The sequence below is a fragment of the Schistocerca gregaria genome, chromosome 8, assembly GCF_023897955.1.
Source record: "Schistocerca gregaria isolate iqSchGreg1 chromosome 8, iqSchGreg1.2, whole genome shotgun sequence".
In the NCBI taxonomy this organism is placed as follows: domain Eukaryota; kingdom Metazoa; phylum Arthropoda; class Insecta; order Orthoptera; family Acrididae; genus Schistocerca; species Schistocerca gregaria.
The window spans coordinates 453,628,449-453,643,671 of record NC_064927.1 but is presented as its reverse complement, the minus strand read 5'-3'; the positions used below and the strand labels follow the sequence as shown (position 1 = coordinate 453,643,671).

Sequence of the window (15,223 nt, the reverse complement as noted above, 5' to 3'; positions counted from 1 at the left end):
GGTACACTGAACTAGAATTATTACTAAAATTGTATTGTGGGGCAGGTTATCTTTTTTTTCCAAACATTCAATTTTTTGACAGAATTTTGTAACTAAATGAACATGAAAACAAAACAACTCAGGATATTTTAATTATTTTAGTTTGTTATGTGTTGAATCTCACACTTGGCATACTGTGAAAATTTCATGTCTCTACCATCAGTACTTTTTTTAGAAAACAGGCCCTTTACTGCAAAAAATGTAGTTAGGAGATATTGAGGTTTAAAACTTTTTTTATTAATAATTCTTCATCTTTTATGCACTAGAATTGCCCTTGCCCATAGTCTGTGTTGTCTTCAGTGTCACAACAGCCCAGTGCTTGCCTCCTCCTTTTCGTTCTTGCTTCATTTGCAGAGCAGTTAACTCTGCTTCATGTACACAAAGTTCATCCAGTTCCTGCAGTCATTTAGCTGTGTTCTGTCCAAATCTTACCTCTAACTTCTGCAGAACTGTGAGTCTTTCATAGATCCCACCATTAAAAGTTATTACAGCATCAGACACTGCTAACTTTAGAGTAATAAGGTGAACAAATAAATTTTAAGCACACGGCACCACACAACATTATTGAAGGACTCATTCACATTCTGGGTCTTCCCATGTAAGCCCTTCTTTAGTAGCTTAGGATTTGCCAAATCTCTGTAAATAGGTTTGATTGGCTCCATTACAGTCTAAGGAAGAGATTGTTTATGTGTAAATTCATGCAGGATGCCAGAAAATTCAGCTTGCTTATATTTAGACCAAGTGTTTGGTGGAAGTGGACACAAAGCATGACATGGCTTTTCATCGGTTGATATACGATGAAAGAAAGTGCTCCACACAGTTCTTTTCATATTCTCTAAATTGTCACAGTTATCTCTAATGTTCTTCCCATAATATTGCTGTAATTCATCAATTATTTTGTCCGTTAATCTTCCAGCACATTGCCTTACTTTCGAGTGTGCATACGTAGCGTTATACGACAATCTTAAGTGCATTTGTTATAGATTAGCTGATTAAATACATTCATTAGTGTGCTCTTCAAGCTTGCCATTAAAGTAATTGCAAAAAGTTCATTTTGATTACATTCGGCTGTTTAGGCCTAATTTTTGATCGTGCATATTTAGCATTATACCACAAATTTAAGTGCATTTGGTAATAGATTACTTACATATTAGTTTCCAAAACATATTTAGTATCCTTTTGCATCTGTATTTAATATATTATTGTTATATCTCGGTAAATCTCTTAACTAATTTCCAAACTACCATGGATACTAAGTGTGTGAGCTGTAGTAGGAAAGTTAGTTAAGGGGTTCTGTGCAGCTGTTGTGATAGGTGGTTTCACTGGGGAAGTTGTAGCAGTGGGAATTTGGGGAAGCAAACGAGCCTCTTCCATTCTTTTGCAGGGTTTGCTCAAGAGATAGGATTATAGCTGAACAGGAGGAGAAAATTAGAGCCCTTCAGGCTGATTTGGACAGAGCAAGGGAGAAACTGAAGAGGTTAAGGGGGGAGGAGGGTAAACAGCAGTGGGAAGTGGTAACTGGGAACAGGGGCCCTAGAAAGAGGAAAGTGTCTGACAGTTTCCCAATTGGCACAACCAATAGATTTGCCTTGCTACCACAGTTAAGTAAAGAAGAGGCTCCAGTAGAAGTAGATGTAGTTAAGATGCAACAGAAACTCACTAGGAAACCAACTGTTTCAAAAAAAAGTAGAAAGGAGGAGAAAGTTCTATTGCTAGGTAGCAGCCATGGAACAGGTGTGGGCCAGATTTTTCAGGATAAATTAGGTGACGTACCAGGTCACAAACTTTTTCAAGCCAAGTTCATATCTTAAGGTGGTAGAGGATATAGGTTCCTTGTGCAAGGGTTTCTCAAAGCAGGATCATGTTATGATAGTGAGTGGAGTGGGAAACAGCATTGATAGGGATCAGGGCTACAGTATTGAGTGTGACCTGGTGAAAACAGCCTCTGCAATGACCCATACTAATGTTGGTCTGGTGCCTGCTTTTGTTCGGCATGATCTGTCGAGGCTATTGATAGGGGGGGATTTCACAAGGCATGGCCTACACTTCAATAGGAAAGGGAAGGGTAAACTGGCAGGGTTGTTAGAAAAATCCATAAAGGGGGGGGGGGGGGGGGGGACACTAGTACGCATGGATGTACCTCTTTTTTAGACTGATATCAGTGTCTAATGAGAAGTTCGCGCAGACAGGTGCTAAAGAGGTCCAAAACTCACAAAACTCTCACAACTGGAAAGTAAATAATAATGTTTCCATATTTAACCAAAATATTGCTAGAGTAAAGAAAAAAGTAGATTCTCACAAAAGAAAAAGAAAAAATGTTACCATTTTTCACCAAAATATTCCGGGATTGAAGAATAAAGTAGATGAGCTCCTGATTTGTTTAGATGACATTGGATCTGATAATGTAATAGATATACTATGCCTGTCTGAACATCACATTGTGTCTGATATGGGAAAGGTAAATGTCAGTGGTTGTGAACTAGCTGCACATATGAATAGAGAGAATAAGGTGAGAGGAGGAGTTGCCATATATGTCAAAAGTTATCACTGTGTAAAAAGCATAGATACAAAAAAGTTTTGTTTATAGCAACATATAGAAGCATGTGCCTGTCAACTTAAACTGAAGGAGGGCTCTTTTATAATTGAAACGGCATATATGTCCCCTTCAGGAAACTTTCATTTATTCCTGGAAAACTTGGATGCCTTGTTGTGCTATCTGTCAGATAGGGGAAAGCAAATTATTATTTGTGAGGACTTCAATGTTGATTCACTGGAGGTGTGTAATTGGAAGAATGACCTGGAAATCTTGCTCGGTTCTTTCAATTTGACATCTGTCATTAATTTTCCTACTCGGGTAGTAAAGGACAGCAGCACATTGATAGATAACACTTTTATAGACCAAGATAAGTTTTAAAACATAAATTCTTGTCCTGTTGAGAATGGGCTTTCTGATCATGATGCTCAGCTAGTTACAGTATATGACATAGCTCCATTCAGTAATTCAAAACTACCCTCCAAAGTTGTGTGTTCAAATGATGACTCAACAATTAGAAACTTCAGGGAAAGTCTTCAGCAGTTAGACTGGGGTGAGGTGTACAAGGAACCCAATACTAATTTAAAATATAACTTATTTAATGATACACTTGTAAGAGAATTTGAAAACTGTTTCCCCAAGCAAGTAGTTAAATCTAATTATAAGAAACCATGCAAAAAACCTTGGCTTACTAAAGGAATAAAAACATCTTGTAACCACAAAAGGGAACTGTATCTAACAACAAGAAAGCGTAATGACCCAGAAACAGCCAAATATTATAAAAACTATTGTGCTACATTAAGAAAGGTTATTAAAAAGTCCAGAAGCATGTGCTCTGATAACAAAATCAAGACAATTTGGAATATTATTACAAGGGAGATAGGGCAACCAAGAGTACACGATGGCGGCATTACCATCAAAGCAAATGGAAACTTGACAAACAACAAGCCGGAAGTTGAAAACATTTTGAATAATCATTTTTTAAATATTGTAGAGAAAATAGGATCTAAATGTTCATTATAAGAAGCAAGGCAGTTAATGGAAGAGGCCTTACCCATACAATTTGATGCAATTGAAATTCCACCCACCTCTCCTTCTAAAATTAGGAAGATAATAAACTTTCTCAAGAATAAAAGCTCACATGAGATTGATGGCATTTCCAGCAGGATAATAAAAGCTTGTTCCCAAGAGATAAGTGGGATTCTTAGCCACATATGTTATATCTCTCTGAAACAGGGTATTTCTGCATCTACATCTACATTTATACTCCGCAAGCCACCCAAAGGTGTGTGGCAGAGGGCACTTTACATGCCACTATCATTACCTCCCTTTTCTGTTCCAGTCGCGTATGGTTCACGGGAAGAACAACTGTCTGAAAGCCTCTGTGCGTGCTCGAATCTCTCTAATTTTACATTCGTGATCTCCTCGGGAGGTATAAGTAGGGGGAAGCAATATATTCGATACCTCATCCAGAAACGCCCCCTCTCGAAACCTGGCGAGCAAGCTACACTGCGATGCAGAGTGCCTCTCTTGCAGAGTCTGCCACTTGAGTTTGCTAAACATCTCCGTACGCTATACGGTTACCAAATAACCCTGTGACAAAATGCGCCGCGCTTCTTTGGATCTCCTCCGTCAACCCGGTCTGGTACGGATCCCACACTGACAAGCAATACTCAAGTATAGGTCGAACGAGTGTTTTCTAAGCCACCTCCTTTGTTGATGGACTACATTTTCTAAGGACTCTCCCATTGAATCTCAACCTGGTACCCACCTTACCAACAATTAATTTTATATGATCATTCCACTTCAAATCGTTCTGCACGCATACTCCCAGATATTTTGCAGGAGCAACTGCTACCAGTGTTTGTTCCACTATCATATAATCATACAATAAAGGATCCTTCTTTCTATGTATTTGCAATACATTACATTTGTCTATGTTAAGGGTCAGTTGCCACTCCCTGCACCAAGTGCCTATCCGCTGCAGATCTTCCTGCATTTCGCTGCAATTTTCTAATGCTGCAACTTCTGTATACTACAGCATCATCCACAAAAAGCTGCATGGAACTTCCGACACTATCTACTAGGTCATTTATATATATTGTGAAAAGCAATGGCCCCATAACACTCCCCTGTGGCAACCCAGAGGCTACTTTAACGTCTGTAGACGTCTCTCCATTGATAACAACATGCTGTATTCTGTTTGCTAAAAACTCTTCATCCAGTCTGATATTCCGTAGGCTCTTACTTTGTTTATCAGGCGACAGTGCGGAACTGTATCAAACTCCTTCCGGAAATCAAAATAAATAGCATCTACCTGGGAGCCTGTATCTAATATTTTCTGGGTCTCATGAACAAATAAAGCGAGTTGGGTCTCACACAATTGCTGTTTCCGAAATCCATGTTGATGCCTACAGAGTAGATTCTGGGTTTCCAAAAACACCATGATATGAGAGCAAAAAACATGTTCTAAAATTCTACAACAGATCGTTGTCAGAGATATAGGTCTATAGTTTTGCTCATCTGCTCGAAGACCCTTCTTGAAGTTTGGGACTACCTGTGCTCTTTTCCAATCATTTGGAACCTTCCGTTCCTCTAGAGACTTTTGGTACACGGCTGTTAGAAGGGGGGCAAGTTCTTTCGCGTACTCTGTGTACAATCGAATTGGTGTCCCTGTGGGTCTGGGGTAAGAATAGGCCCGAGGTATTCCTGCCTGTCGTAAGAGGCAACTAAAAGGAGTTTCAACCGTTTCGGCCTTCCATGTGATGGTCCCCCTTGGGGTTTGTCCTCCATTTTTCAAAATTCTACAGAAGTATGAGCCTTTTGGGGAAGGACACCTTACGTGGTGTATCACTGGTCCTCAGTGCACTAAGACCTTGGCACTCAGCATTGTAACAGCGTTGTAACCGCACTCACTATTCCTCAAATTGGGCCTAAATGCCTGATGGGTTGCACAAGTTACGCCCATAGTGCATCACCATCTGCACCTACGATCATGATGGACTTTCCATGGCACCTGAAATCCAGCACGGTAGCCAGCCCATTGTGGTGGGGTCGTCATGTACTCTCTAGGTTGTAGCCCCTTGACAACACAGGGATCGTACTGCCGATACCTGAGTTGCACCCTCCCCACGTCGGCCAAGGACTAGATGCTCGTCTCCTTGGGGCATCAGGACTCCCGGCAACGGTCATCCTGCCAGGTGGCCCTTGCTGAGGCTGGGTGGCCCTTGCTGAGGCTGAGTGGCGCCCGTGGGGAGAGCCCGTGGTCGGAGTGGGTGGTATCGGGGCGGATGTTTCGCAGGTGAAACGTCAACATGTATCAGGTCGATCTGCAGCCGAGTCTTTTAAAAAGAAAGGTACTGTCTCTGGTTCTGGTTCTCCTGCCCTTTCCCCCTTGGCCACTCCCAGGCCCGCCGGCTTGGGGCGAAGTATTTCCCCCGCTACTTAGTCTGTTTTCAGACCGATGGGGGGATGTTTGCCACCTCCAAGCCCATGCTCTTTGTCCAGCACATCAAGGACATCTTCGGGGAAATCGAGGCTCTCAGTAAAATGCGTTCGGGGTCCGTTCTTATAAAGACGACCTCCACCACACAGTCGGTGGCGCTCCAGCCGTGCGACCAACTAGGGAACATTCCAGTGTCCATTGTCCCGCATCTGGCACTGAATAGGACGCAGTGGGTTATTTTTCATCGGGACCTCCTGCTGCAATCTGATGAGGAGCTCAGGGCCAACCTGGAGCGCCGAGGCGTACATTTCGTCCGGCGAGTCCACCACGGCCCCAAAGACCGTCGCATCGACACCGGGGCCTTTATCCTCGCCTTTGAGGAGGACGTTCTCCCGGAGAAGGTAAAGGTGATGTGCTACTGGAGCGACGTGCGACTTTACGTCCCGCCTCCTATGCGCTGCTTTCGGTGTTTGCGATTCGGGCACATGTCATCACGGTGTGAGGCTGAGCCCCTATGTGGCGATTGTGGACGTTCTCTTCTTGAGGAACATACATGCACCCCACCACCTCGGTGTGTCAATTGTCCTGGCCTCCACTCGCCTAGATCTTTAGACAGAAGGAGAAGAAGAAGAAGATTCAAGAATTAAAAACTTTGGACCGTCTCTCTTATTCTGAGGCCAGGAAGAAGTATGACCGCCTCCATCCCGGACGTTGACAACTTCGTTTGCCTCAGTCGTGTCCACTCCTTCCACAGTATCCTCACCCCTATCCTGTCCCCCCTCCACCTCCTCAGCCCATCCTGGATCTATGCCTCCGCCTCCCAAATCCCTCCCTTCCAAATCCTCCTCCCCGCCCCCTCCTCCCCAGGGGCCACCCTTCCACCTCCTCCCCCTCCGCTGCCTGAGAAGCGATCCTCTTCTCAGGTGTCCATCGGGGAAACGTTTCGACCCTGGCTTCCGAGGTCTGGCGTTCCAAAACGGACCCCGCGCGTGAGGACCTTCTTCGGGTCCACCCCACCATCCCCATGCCTCATCGGACTTCCAAGAAGGCCTCCAAGAAGACGTTTTTATCCCCCTCTCCACCCCAGCGCGTTTCATCTGATGCTCCATCCATGAGTCGCTGGTCCCGGCCGTCCTCAATTTCGCCGGGACGCTCTGCTGCCAGGCGCTCAGCTAGCCTGTCGTCGGCGAATGATGCTGCCCCTCCTACGCAACCCAGGAATGCGGCCGCAGCTGGTGATGACTCGATGGAACAGGATCCGCCTCCCTCCGGTTGTAGCGTTGTTCCCTTGAAACGTGGCCCTCCGCAGCCGTCGAGGTGACCAGCTCTTCACCCGTTTCGTTCCCCCTTTTTTCTGACTAGCGATGGCTTTGTTACATTGGAACATAAGAGGTATTCGATCTAATCGGGAGGAATTACAACTGCTCCTCCGCCTGCACTGTCTGCTCATCCTTGGTCTCCAGGAAACCAAGTTGCGCCCAACTGAGCGTATTGCTTTTACCCACTATACCTAGGAGTGGTCTGACCTCACCCCTGTGGACGGTATTCCAGCTCATGGTGGGGTCATGTTGCTCGTTCGGGATGATGTCTAGTGCCATCCCATCCCATTGACCACCCCACTCCAAGCAATAGCTGTCCGTATTACTCTTTCTGCCTTTACTTTTTCTGTTTGTACTGTCTACACTCGATCGTCATCCGCAGTTAGTCGGGCTGACATGATGCACCTGATTGTTCAGCTTCCTCTGCCGTTTTTATTGTTTGGCGATTGCAATGCCCATCATCCCCTTTGGGGCTCTCCTCCATCCTGTCAAAGAGGCTCCCTCTTGGCAGATGTCTTCAACCATCTCAATCTTGTCTGCCTCAATACTGGCACCCCGACTTTCCTCTCGGACTCTACTCATACCTACTCCCACTTGGACCTCTCGATCTGTTCTACCACTCTTGCCCGTCGGTTCGAGTGGTATGTCTTTCTGACACCTATTCGAGCGACCATTTCCCCTGTGTCATTCGTCTCCTGCACCACACCCCATCCCCACGTCCTTCTAGCTGGAACATACCGAAAGCTAACTGGGGACTTTACTCTTCCCTGGCGACCTTTCCGGACCACGATTTTCTCAGTTGTGACAGTCAGGTCGAATACCTCACGGCTGTTATCATCATTGCTGCCGAACGTTCCATTCCTCGTACTACCTCTTCATCACGTCGCTTTTCCATCCCCGGGTGGAATGAGGCTTGTAGAGACGCTATCCGTGCTTGACGACGTGCTTTACGCATCTTTTGCCGCCATTCTACGTTGGCGAATTGTATTGGATACAAAGGACTCCGAGCGCAATGCTGTAGAGTCATTAAAGACAGCAAAAAAGCTTGTTGGGCCTCTTTCACCAGCTCCTTTAACAGTTTTACTCCCTCTTCTGTCGTCTGGGGTGGCCTGCGCCGGCTGTCGGACATTAAGGCCCACTCTCGGTACCTGGCCTGACTTCAGGTAATGATGTACTTGTTGATCCTGTGGATGTCTCCAACGCCTTCGGCCGCTTTTTCGCTGAGGTTTCAAGCTACGCCCATTACCACCCTGCCTTCCTTCCCAGGAAAGAGGCAGAAGAGGCTCAGCGACCTTCCTTCACTCGCTGAATATGGAAAATTATAATGCCCCCTTTACTATGCGGGAACTCGAACGTGCACTTGCACTGTCCCGGTCCTCTGCTCCAGGGCCAGATGCCATTCACATTCAGATGCTGACACACCTTTCTCCGGCAGGCAAAAGCTTTCTTCTTCGTACCTACAATCGCATCTGGACCGAAGGTCAAGTCCCCATGTGTTGGCGTGACGCTGTCGTTGTTCCTATACCAAAACCTGGGAAGGATATACACATTCCTTCTAGTTACCGCCCCAGTTCTCTTACAAGCTGTGTCTGTAAGGTGATGGAGCGCATGGTTAATGCTCGGTTAGTTTGGATTCTTGAATCTCGACGGCTACTTACCAATGTTCAATGCAGCTTTCATCGCCGCTGCTCCGCTGTTGACCACCTTGTGACCTTGTCGACATTCATCATGACCAACTTTTTGCGAAAGCGCCAAACGGTAGCCGTGTTCTTCGATTTGGAGAAGGGTTATGATACCTGTTGGAGAGGAGGTGTCCTCCACACTATGCACAGGTGGGGTCTACGCGGTCGCCTGCTCCTTTTTATTGATTCCTTTTTAACAGATTGAAAGTTTAGGGTACGTGTGGGTTCCGTATTGTCCGCGGTCTTCCTCCAGGAGAACGGAGTGCCTCAGGGCTCCATCTTGAGCGTAGCCCTCTTTGCCATAGCGATCAATCCAATTATGGATTGCATTCCACCTAATGTCTCAGGCTCTCTTTTTGTTGATTACTTCGCGATCTACTGCAGTGCCCAGAGAACATGCCTCCTGGAGTGCTGCCTTCAGCATTGTCTTGACAGCCTATACTCATGGAGTGTGGCTAATGGCTTCCGGTTCTCTGAAGAGAAGATGGTTTGCATCAACTTTTGGCGATATAAAGCGTTCCTTCCGCCATCCTTACATCTCTGTCCCGTTGTTCTCCCATTCGTGGAACAACTATGTTTCTAGGGCTCACACTGGACAGGAAACTTTGTTGGTCTCCGCACGTCTCTTATTTGGCTGCCTGTTGTACACGTTCCCTTAATGTCCTCAGAGTTCTTAGTGATTCATCTTGGGGTGCCGATCGCTCTGTCCTGCTTTGCTTGTATCGGTCCATAGTCCGATCAAAGCTGGATTATGGGAGCCTCGTCTGCTCGGCCATCCCTCTTATGCCGTCTCAACTCCATCCACCATCGGGGGTTATGTCTTGCGACCGGAGCATTCTACACTAGTCCCGTTGACAGTCTTTATGCTGAAGCTGGCAAATTACCATTGAGCTACCGGTGCGGTGTAGTGCTTTGTCGGTATGCCTGCCGGCTGTTGTCAATGCCCCACCACCCCTCTTATCAGTTCTTCTTCGCCAATTCTCTCGACCGTCAGTATGGGTTGTACGTGTCTGTCCTGCTGCCCCCTGGAGTCCGCTTTCATCGCCTGCTTCGACAATTGGATTTTGCCCTCCCTACCACCTTCAGAGAGGGTGAGAGCCCGACACCACCTTGGCTCCAGGCTCCGGTTCATATTCATCTCGACCTCAGCTCGCTCCCGAAGGAGGGTACTCCGGCTGCAGTGTATTGCTCACGGTTTGTCGAACTTCGTGCGCGACTTGCCAGTCACACCTTTACTTAGACTGTTGGCTCCAAAACTGACGATGGTGTCGGCTGTGCCTTTCTCATCGGGGCCGTCACCTTTAAATACCGGCTCCTTGACCAGTGTTCCAGCTTTACGGCCAAGCTTTTTGCTCTCCATCAAGCCGTTCAGTATGCCCGCCGCCACTGCCATTCATCGTATGTACTCTGCTCACTCAGTGCTCTTCAGAGCCTTGGAGCTCCATATCCGGTCCATCCCTTGGTGCAACGGATCCAGCAGTCCCTCCATTCTTTTGCTGATGATGGCTCTCCTGTCAGCTTTCTGTGGGTTCCCGGCCATGTAGGAGTGCCTGGGAATAAGGCTGCTGATGCTGCAGCCAAGGCTGCAGTCCTCGTGCCTTGGCCAGCCTCTCATTGTGTCCCGTCAACTGACATTATTGGGGTTGTTTGTAAGAGGCTTGTGTCATTGTGGTGGGATACTTAGTCATCACTTCAAGGAAACAAGCTCTGGGCCGTAAAACCATTCCCAACTGCTTGGACAACCTCCTCCCGACCATCTCGGCGAGAAGAGGTCCTTCTGACCAGGTTGCGGATTGGGCATTGCCAATTTAGCCACCGCTACATGCTCTCTGGTGACCCAGCTCCGCAATGCCCTTGTGGTCATGCATTGACAGTGCGCCATGTTTTATTGTCAATCTCGTGTTGTCCTGTCTCTGCCATCTACTTTACAGGATATTTTAGCTGATGACGCTCGAGCAGCTGCTCGTGTTCTTCATTTTATTACTTTGACTGGCTTGTCCAAAGACATCTAACTCTTTCAATTATTTTATCTGCATTTCTGTAAGAACACTGTATAAAAAAAGGAATACGTCTGATGTCAACAACTACTGCCCAATGCCTCTTATGATTGCCATATCAAAAATTCTTGAAAAATTAATGTATTGTACAGTAGCTTCACACCTTTGTAAAAATAAAGTTTCAACAAAATGTCAGTTTGGTTTCCAGAAAGGTTTTTCAATGGAAAATGCTATAAATACTTTCACTAATGAAATATTAAATGCTCTGAGCAACCGGAAGTCACCCATTGCGATTTTTTGTGATCTCTCAAAGGCTTGTGTAAATCATGGAATAGTTCTAGATAAACTTAAGTACTATGGCACGAATGGGACAGCACTCAGATGGTTTAAATCGTACCTAACAGAAATAGTGCAGAAAGTTGAAATAAGCAGTTCACAAAACATGCCAAAAACTGGTGATTTCTCAAAGTGGCGAACAATCAAGAATGGGGTGCCGCAACATTCGGTCTTGGGTCCTCTGCTGTTCTTAATATATATTAATGACTTGCCATTCTGTATTCACGAAGATGCAAAGCTGGTACTTTTTGCCGATAATACAAGTATAGTTATCACACCCAACGGACAAGAATTAACTGATGAAATTGTAAATGATGTTTTTCAGAAAATCATTAAGTGGTTCTCTGCAAATGGGCTCTCATTAAACTTTGACAAAACACAATAAATACAGTTCCACACAGTAAATGGGATGACACCATTAATGCATATAGACTTCGATCAGAAATTGATAGCTAAGGTAGAATATTCAAAATTTCTAGGTGTATGTATTGACGAGGGATTGAACTGGGGGGGGGGGGGGGGGGGGGGGGAAAAAAAAAAAACTGAAGATCTGCTGAAAGGTTTGAATTCAGCTACTTACGCTATTAGGGTCATTGCAAATTTTGGCGATATACATCCCAGAAATTACCTTACCACGCCTATTTTCATTCTCTGCTTTCTTATGGCATCATATTCTGGTGTAACTCGTCATTGAGTAAAAGAGTGTTCATTGCACAAAAGCGTGCAATTGGGATAATTGCTGGAGCTCATCCAAGATCATCCTGCAGACACTTAATTAAAGAGCTAGGGATCTTCACTGTAGCCTCACAATATATATATTCACTTATGAAATTTGTTATTAACAATCCAAACAAATTCAAAAGTAATAGCAGTATACGTGGCTACAACACTAGGAGAAAGAATGATCTTCACTACTCAAGGCTAAATCTAACTTTGACTCAGAAGGGCGTAAATTATGCTACCACAAAAGCCTTTAGTCACTTACGTAATAGCATCAAAAGTCTGACAGATAGCCGTATAGTATTTAAAAGGAAATTAAAAGAATTTCTGAATGGCAACTCCTTCTACTCATTAAATGATTTTTTGGATATAGTAAGTGGGTAATTTCCCCACTCCCCACAAAAATATTAAGTGTCATGTAATATTTTGTGTAATGAAATATCTTGTGTAGACATCTTTTATTAACCTGATACGTTCCACATAATAACGAAGTGTCGTATTCATGATCTATGGAACAAGTACTCCTGTTCTTGATATATCTCAATGACCTCCCTTCTTATGTGAAACAAGATGCTGAACTGACACTGTTTGCTGATGATACAAGCATAATTATTAATCCAGTAACAGAAAGTCTGATAGAAAATGATGCAAATAAGGTCTTTGGAAAAGTTATTAATTGGTTTTCGGCGAATAGGCTTGCTCTGAACTTAAAACACAGTACATCCAATTTTCTGCTGCAAGAAGTATAATTCCTTCAATAAACATGCTTGTTGTCTTCAGTCCTGAGACTGGTTTGATGCAGCTCTCCATGCTACTCTATCCTGTGCAAGCTTCTTCATCTCCCAGTAATTACTGCAACCTACATCCTTCTGAATCTGCTTAGTGTATTCATCTCTTAGTCTCCCTCTATGATTTGTACCCTCCACACTGCCCTCCAATACTAAATTGGTGATCCCTTGATGCCTCAGAACATGTCCTACCAACCGGTCCCTTGTTCTTGTCAAGTAGTGCCACAAACTCCTCTTCTCCCCAATTCTATTCAATACCACCTCATTATTTATGTGATCTACCCATCTAATCTTCAGCATTCTTCTGTAACACCACATTTCGAAAGCTTATATTCTCTTCTTGTCTAAACTATTTATCATCCATGTTTCACTTCCATACATGGCTACACTCCATACCAATACTTTCAGAAACAATTCCTGACACTTAAATCTATACTCGATGTTAACAAATTTCTCTTCTTCAGAAACGCTTTCCTTGCCATTGCCAGTCTACATTTTATATCCTCTCTACTTCGACCATCATCAGTTATTTTGCTCCCCAAATAGCAAAACTCCTTTACTACTTTAAGTGTCTCATTTCCTAATCTAATTCCCTGAGCATCACCCAACTTAGTTCAACTATATTCCATTATCCTCGTTTTGCTTATGTTGATGTTCATCTTATATCCTTCCTTCAAGACACTATCCATTCCGTTCAACTGCTCTTCCAAGTCCTTTGCTGTCTCTGACAGAATTACGATGTCATCGGCGAACCTCAAAGTTTTTATTTCTTCTCCACGGATTTTAATACCTACTCCGAATTTTTATTTTGTTTACTTTACTGCTTGCTCAATATACAGATTGAATAACATTGGGGAGAGGCTACAACCCTGTCTCACTCCCTTCCCAACCGCTGCATCCCTTCATGCCCCTCAACTCTTATTAACTGCCATCTGCTTTCTTTACAAATTGTAAATAGTCTTTCTCTCCCTGTATTTTACTCCTGCCACCTTCAGAATTTGAAAGAGAGTATTCCAGTCAACATTGTCAAAAGTTTTCTCTAAGTCTAGAAACGTAGTTTTGCCTTTCCTTAATCTTTCTTCTAAGATAAGTCATAGGGTCAGTATTGCCTCACATGTTCCAACATTTCTGCGGAATCCAAACTGATCTTCCCCAAGGTCGGCTTCTACCACTTTTTCCATTCGTCTGTAAAGAATTCGCGTTAGTATTTTGCAGCTGTGACTTATTAAACTAATAGTTTGGTAATTTTCACATCTGTCCACACCTGCTTTCTTTGGGATTGGAAGTATTATACTCTTCTTGAAGTCTGAGGGTATTTTGCCTGTCTCATACATCTTGCTCACCAGATGGTAGAGTTTTGTCAGGACTGGCTATTCCAAGGCCGTCAGCAGTTCCAATGGAATGTTGTCTACTCCCGCGCCTTGTTTCGGCTCAGGTCTTTCAGTACTCTGTCAAACTCTTCACGCAGTATCATATCTCCCATTTCATCTTCATCTACATCCTCTTCTATTTCCAAAATATTGTCCTCGAGTACATCGCCATTGTATAGACCCTCTATATACTCCTTGTACCTTTCTGCTTTCCCTTCTTTGCTTGAACTGGGTTTCCATCTGAGCTCTTGATATTCATACAAGTGGGTCTCTTTTTCTCCAAAGGTCTTTAGTTTTCCTGTAGGCAGTATCTATCTTACCCCTAGTGAGATAAGCCTCTACATCCTTACATTTGTCCTCTAGCCACCCATGCTTAGCCATTTTGCACTTCCGGTCGATCTCATTCTTGAGACGTTTGTATTCCTTTTTGCCTGCTTCATTTACTGCATTTTTATACTTTCTCCTTTCATCAATTAAATTGAATATATCTTCTGTTACCCAAGGATATCTACCAGCCCTCGTCTTTTTACCTACTTGATCCTCTGCTGCCTTCACTACTTCATCCCTCAGAGCTACCCATTCTTCTTCTACTGTTTTTCTTTCCCCCATTCCTGTCAATTGTTGCCTTATGCTCTCCCTGAAACTCTCTACAACCTCTGGTTCTGTCAGTTTATCCAGGTTCCATCTCCAGAATTACTACCTTTTTCCAGTTTCTGCAGGTTTAATCTACAGTTCATAACCAATAGAATGTGATCAGAGTCCACATCTGCCCCTGTAAATGTCTTAATTTAAAACCTGCTTCCTAAATCTGTATCCTACCATTATATAATCTATCTGATACCTTTTAGTATCTCCAGGGCTCTTCCATGTATACAACCTTCTTTTATGGTTCTTGAACCAAGTGTTAGCTATGATTAAGTTATGCTCTGTGCAAAATTCTACCAGGCGGCTTCCTCTTTCATTTGTCTCCCCCAGTCCATATTCACCCACTATG

The 15,223-nt window shown here is 44.2% G+C and overlaps 1 protein-coding gene across 3 annotated transcripts in view; it reads left to right on the top strand.

Annotated features, from left to right (window-relative positions):
* LOC126284213 (X-linked retinitis pigmentosa GTPase regulator-like) overlaps positions 1–15,223 on the top strand; it is a 277,559-nt gene that overhangs the window by 80,217 nt on the left and 182,119 nt on the right. The gene's annotated exons all lie outside the window — the stretch shown is intronic.